The sequence below is a fragment of the Nematolebias whitei genome, chromosome 9 (genome assembly GCF_014905685.2).
Source record: "Nematolebias whitei isolate Nwh7 chromosome 9, NemWhi1, whole genome shotgun sequence".
Lineage (NCBI taxonomy): Eukaryota > Metazoa > Chordata > Actinopteri > Cyprinodontiformes > Rivulidae > Nematolebias > Nematolebias whitei.
The window spans coordinates 3,391,244-3,398,117 of NC_056506.1; positions in this window are offsets into that span (position 1 = coordinate 3,391,244).

Sequence of the window (6,874 nt, forward strand, 5' to 3'; positions counted from 1 at the left end):
CAATGATGTGGATGTTCTGACACCGGGACCGGGATTCCAAGTCATCACATGTATCCTCCAACTGTGCAACAGTTTTAGTGAGGCTGTCCAATTTTTTCTGGAGGCTAACGATGTCATCAGTGCAGGTAGATAGGAATCTCTCCATCTCAGCAACCGTTACGTTTAGCCCCGTAAAACTCTCCTGCACCGCGGATAGACCAGAGGACAGTTCCTTTTTGAAGGATAGCAGCTCGTACTTAATCGAAGAGAGACTTTCACCAAGAACAGCACGAAACTCTGCTTTGAGTGTAGCTGTAAAGTCATCCCGAAGAGCCGCAAGTAGCTCTTTTTTAAGATTGCTGACATCACTAACTGTAGCGGTCTGGGCCGCTGCCTCTGACACAGGAGATGACTCAGCACAGGTCGAGGACCCACCACGAGGAGCAGGCCGCAGGTGAGACTGGATCGAATTTCCTCCTTTAGCAGGCTTTGGTGGCATTTTAGTGACCAAACAAAAAAGATAGTGTTCAATATAAAGATTAATTATCGTTTGAGGTCGAAGTCAAGAAAAAGTGCCAGGTAATAATCGGAAAAAAAAGCCAACCCCGCAGGAGCACACCAAGACAAAACTTACTCCACCGCCATTCAGCCGGAAGTTCTCGGGTGTGACCAGTTTCTGACAAAAAATGTGGTGCGCGATGTTAACGGGGTGGCTGTTCAGGTGAAAGGGGCAGACGTCATGCAAGTTTGTGATGTCCATTTATCTGTACAATAATCTGCAATAATATTGTGCACATTTGTTTCAGAGCCTGCTTCAGACCTTTGAATAACGTTAACAGCATCACAAATCATTTTCCTGTGAATAAAGTTAAACTGGTGGGGTTTTGACGGTCTTTTCTTTTCTACCTGGTAAGCAAGTTTTTACCTGTATCTACTTTTGTTAATTAAATCATGATAAATAAAGGTTCTGAACCAAATGAGTCCACCTCCGATATGATCCAGGCCAGATGATAACCGGATCCGGGCCGGATGATGTGTTCTATGAATGAATCAAAAACGTATCTGGGCCAGATTTTGTGTTCTATGAACAAATCCAAAACGGATCCGGACCGGATGTGGCACTTAATGAGTGGATCCGGATAGGATCCAGGCCAGATCCAATTTGGATCTGTGATCTTTATATGTTACGGTGTGCAAGTGGACTCTGATCTGGGTCCGTTTTGAGGATCCGTTCTGGAGCCTAAGCTAGATCCGGAACGGATCCAGTCTGGAGTCTGTTTGCTATCTGGATAGGTGTGATTATATGTAATAAAAAAAGTAGAGTTGCTGATGAAAATAAACAATTATTAGTTTACTATTAATATTTAGTCTTACTGTGTGACTTTAAAAGTTGCACTGTACGTACAACTTCCTCAAACAATATTACTGTGGTGTCTTGGGTTGAAATCAGCAGACAGCTTCCTGTTCGAAGGTTAGACGAAAGGTGAGGAGGTTCCCCCACCAATCTCGCTCAGAGGAGCCTTGAACTACTCCTGTTTTTCTGTGTCTATAAAAGTTCCTGAGTTTGGGACTTCCCCGGGCTCACTCGATCACTGACCTTTTGTTAGTTGTCTGACTGAGTTTCCTTTGCTGCAAAGAAAAAATAAATATACAAAGACAAAGATTGCTTCCTCACCTTATTTATTAAGTTCATAAAGAAAAAAAAATTCTTGACATGTTAAGCTTCTCAATCTACCCAGTGGAGTCACCACCTGAGTTATGACTAAACCCCACTGCAGCCTCTCCTCTAAGGGGTATTACGAACTAAATCTAACGAGTATTACACAGAGTGACCTTAGGTTAGTTCCACTTAAGGCTGTGTTGAAGGTGACTCACCCAGATTTGTTAACGACCTCCATCGGTGAGTCACACTATTATCTCACCCCGTGACTCGTCCAACCTAGCAGCTGGGGTTGGATCGTCATCCATAGGGAAACTCACATTCAACGTCCGTTCACCTTCGTTGTAGAATGGCTATTCTTACTGATCTGGTTCCTTTTAGAATCTAGGAATAAGATTCCAGGATATTGTTTAAATATTCAAAGCTGAGAAAACCTTTAAAAACTTCCATCTCTCGTTATAAAATTGAACCAAGCTTCTTAAATCCATGAACACGAAGTGGTAAAATGATAGTCCAGAATTTTACATTTTATGCTTTGCTTTAATTAATGATTGTCATGGGAGCAGCGTTATAGCAGAAATCCATAGGGATTATTTGGTTACATAGCAAAGTCAGTAGTCAAAAGTCCACTTGTTACTTGAAAGGTGTTACTGTTGATTGTTGGTTGATGTCCAAGGAGCAAAACAGTCCAATCGTATTGTAATTCATTTGCTCCAATGAGCTGAATCAAAGAATTATAAATCTGTAAAGCTCCGATGAGTAAAAACAGAAAATTATAAATCCATAAACTCTGTTGAGGAAAAAAAGAAATATATTAATCCTCACTCTGTTGAACAGTAAGGTAAGGTGATTAGGTCCAGGGGAAGACTTTTGCTGCTCCGAGACCCCAGAGAACACTCAGAAATCCAAGATCGTCTGGACTCGATGAGCCGTCAGCCGGCATCTCGAGTTTACCTCGTGTTCCCAGAATCCTCCGGATTGAAATATCAAAAATTAAGGTTAGTTGGAAAAATCAAAAAAGTCAAAATCTAAAGTGTGTTCAAAGACTCCATTGAACTAAAGGGAGACAAATAAAAAATTAAAAAATACAAAGGCAACTTCAGAATCCCATAATGCAGCAAAAATGAGGAAACTCTCCTAAAATGTTATTGACTTTAAAAATATCAAATTTAATATAACATGTAAATCCCCATAACTCAAAATGTTGTCGAGTCCTAACATTTTACTGGTGTATATAGCTATAAGCGATTTTGATTATTTAATTTTATTTTAGGACAGCTGTTGGTACAAACCGGATTCCAAAAAAGTTGGGACACTAAACAAATTGTGAATAAAAACTGAATGCAATGATGTGGAGATGGCAAATGTCAATATTTTATTCGTAATATAACATAGATGACAGATCAAAAGTTTAATCTGAGTAAATGTAACATTTTAAAGGAAAAATATGTAGATTCAAAATTTCACAGTGTCAACAAATCCCAAAAAAGTTGGGACAAGTAGCAATAAGTGGCTGGAAAAAGGAAATTGAGCATATAATGAACAGCTGGAAGACCAATTAACACTAATTAGGTCAATTGACAAAATGATTGGGTATAAAAGAGCTACTCAGAGTGTCAGTCTCACAGAAGCCAAGATGGTAAGAGGATCACCAATTCCACCATTATTGTGCAGAAAGATAGTGCAGCAATACCAGAATGGTGTTACCCAGCGTAAAATAGCAAAGACTTTTAAGTTATCATCATCAACTGTGCATAACATCATCAAAAGATTCAGAGAATGTGGAACAATCGCTGTACGTAAGGGTCAAGGCCGTAAAACTCTACTGGATGCTTGTGATCTCTGGGCCCTTAAACGTCACTGCACCTCAAACAGGGATGCCACTGTCAAGGAAATAACAGAATGGGCTTAGGAATACTTCCAGAAAGCATTGTCAGTGAACACAATCCACCGTGCCATCCGCCATTGCCAGCTGAAACTCTACAGTGCAAAGAGGAAGCCATTTCTAAGCAAGCTCCACAAGCTCAGACGTTTGCACTGGGCCAGGGATCATTTAAAATGGAGTGTGGCAAAATGGAAGACTGTTCTGTGGTCAGATGAGTCACGATTTGAAGTTCTTTATGGAACACTGGGACGCCATGTCATCCGGACCAGAGAGAACAAGGATAGCCCAAGTTGTTATCAACGCTCCATTCAGAAGCCTGCATCACTGATGGTATGGGGTTGCATGAGTGCTTGTGGCATGGGCAGCTTGCATGTCTGGAAAGGCACCACTAATGCAGAGAACTATGTTCAGGTTCTAGAACAACATATGCTCCCATCTAGACATCATCTCTTTCAGGGAAGACCCTGCATTTTTCAACACGATAATGCCAGACCACATTCTGAAGCAATCACATCATGGCTACGTAAGAGAAGGATCCGGGTACTGAAATGGCCAGCCTGCAGTCCAGATCTTTCACCTATAGAGAACAATTGGCGCATCATAAAGAGGAAGGTGTGACAAAGAAGGCCCAAGACGATTGAACAGTTAGAGGCCTGTATTAGACATGAATGGGAGAGCATTCCTATTTCTAAACTTGAGAAACTGGTCTCCTCTGTCCCCAGACGTCTGTTGAGTGTTGTAAGAAGAAGGGGGGATGCCACACAGTGTTAAAAATGGACTTGTCCCAACTTTTTTGGGATTTGTTGACGCCATGAAATTTGGAAACAACAGATTGTTCCCTTAAAATGATACATTCTCTCAGTTTAAACTTTTGATCTGTGATTTGTGTTCTATTCTGAATAAAATATTAGATGTTGGCACCTCCACATCATTGCATTCAGTTTTTATTCACAATTTGTTTAGTGTCCCAACTTTTTTGGAATCTGGTTTGTATGTGTCATACCATCTCTTATCTAAGACCCCTTGTCAAAGGGGATCCTTGACTGATGAAGCTGGTGACAATCATCCCTCAGTTGCTTTTGAAGAATATTTCATACTGCATTCAATAAAATCAATCTTGGAAACTTGAGTTGGCTTTCAGGTCCGGGCTGAGTGGAGAAAAATTATTTTCCTCTTCGGATCTTCAAGTTCCCTTTAGTTACTGAATGCATCAATGAACTGTCCTTTAAAACTCTCCAAATGCTTCAGCCCCGATTGTTAATGCGGAGCCTTTTTATACATTTGTCTGCTTACTGCGTAATTTCTGCATAGCAACAGTCCTGGATACGGACTATTCTACAACATCAGATCACATGTTCAACGTCACTGTCATTGCTAAAATTATCTTTGACTGCCACTAGGTCTGTCTTCCTGTTTTTCTGCAGAGAGCTTCCTCTTTTTCTGAGAGAACCTCTTCACTTTAGGAGACTTATTCCCGTTTTCTGTAGATAACTTCCCTCTTTTTCTACAGATAACTTTATTTAACAATTCATTTACTCTTAATCATTTACAGTTAATTTGCTTTCCCTATAATCTCTTAATTTAAGCTCTATAATTTCTTCAACATTGATTAAGTCTTAATTCATAGGATTTCACACTCTTAAAACATAGTACATTAGAAAGACTTCACACACTGTTACATACTATTATATAGATTTCTTTCAGTAAATAAACATTTCTTGCTTTTTCAGAACACATACTCAGGTATCTGTGGTTTGTACTGCTCTTAAACTTCTATTAGGCCATGAAAACTGACTTCATACTTCAACTGAAATGCACATCACTTGACAAGCTATATGTCGTCCTTTAACTGCTGGGTGTCCAGGTGATGTTCTGATAACAATGTGGGCTACATAGATAACTGGAGTTCTTTTTGGGGAAAACCTGGTGTGATGCAGAGAGATGGCATCCATCCCACTTTGGGTGGAGCTGCTCTTCTTTCTAGAAATTTGGCAGATTTTGTTTATCTTCTAAATTATTGTCAACCCAGGGTCTAGAAGCAGAGTTGTAGTCTTTCACTCCTCTCTGCTGCTTCTCTTCCATTACCCACCCACAACCCATGGAAAAAGAGTCAACTCACCACACATCATCCGGATCAAAAACAATCAAACAATCACGTTCTGGCCTAAAACGTGATTGTTATACATGATGATTGATTGTTTTGGACAGATGGGTCCGTTAGCATGTGTTAAAAGCCTGCTTCTGAGATTCCAACAAGAGGTTGGCTTGAAACACGGCAATGAAGGCTACTTATGGGACAGATCGTTGGTTACGTACTGTAACCCCAGATTCTATGAGTATAGGCGTAGCCCTTTAAGGCCCTCGCTAGTGGGTTTCATCCCGTTACGCAAAGCGTAGCACTGAAAACTTTAGTCCACGCCCACCTGTTGTGTGGGCCCCACCCGGTCCATATAAATTACGTTGAGAGCGGGTAATCGGCTCCCAAATAGCTTCTTCTTCAGCCATTCAGGAGCCAGTGAGGCCCGGAGCTTAAAGGGCTACGCCTAAACTCATAGAATCTGGGGTTACAGTACGTAACCAACGTTCTATTTCGTATAGGCTTCGCCCTTTAAGGCCCTCGCTAGTGGGTTAAAAGGCAACGCAGGATGTAGTCTGTGCCTCACTGGGTCCGTTCAGACACCATATGAAGCGCCCGCTTGCCCCCAAAAAATTTCATCAATCAGCCCTCCATGTGCGTAATTACGCGCACCATGCACAGACGCGTGCTGCGTAATTTACGCGTTCCGTGTACATGGGCGCCCCGGAGAGAAAAGTTTTTGACGGGGAAAAGGGGAGAGGCTGAAAACATTGAACAGAGCAGATCAACAGCTCTTCAATATGAACAGATTAATAATAAATGAAATGATTAGTAATCAAATGAACTGATTGGTAACAGTAGTCATGAACTGATTAGTAACATTAGAACACGATCTAAAAAAAGTTAAATCTGGTCCTCTGGACATTAAAAAACAAAAAAAACAAAACGAAGCACAACAACTTAAAAATGTAGAAACGTTTCGTCTCTCATCCGAGAGACTTCCTCAGTCTGAGGTGCTGTATTCAGCTCAGTCTCTTAAATAGCACCTTCTCAGAGTGGATCAACCAGTTTTGCTGCTGACAACCAAAACCAGCTGATCACATGCTCAAGAAGGACCATCAGCCTTACAATGGGTCATTAGCACACTGATGGCTGTTTACTACTCACAGAGGGCTGAGTGATACTAGCAATCACAGCATTGTAAGAGGGGGACAATTGAACACGTAGGCCTCCACCCCTGTTTAACGATGGACGATTTCTTTTCACAAAGATG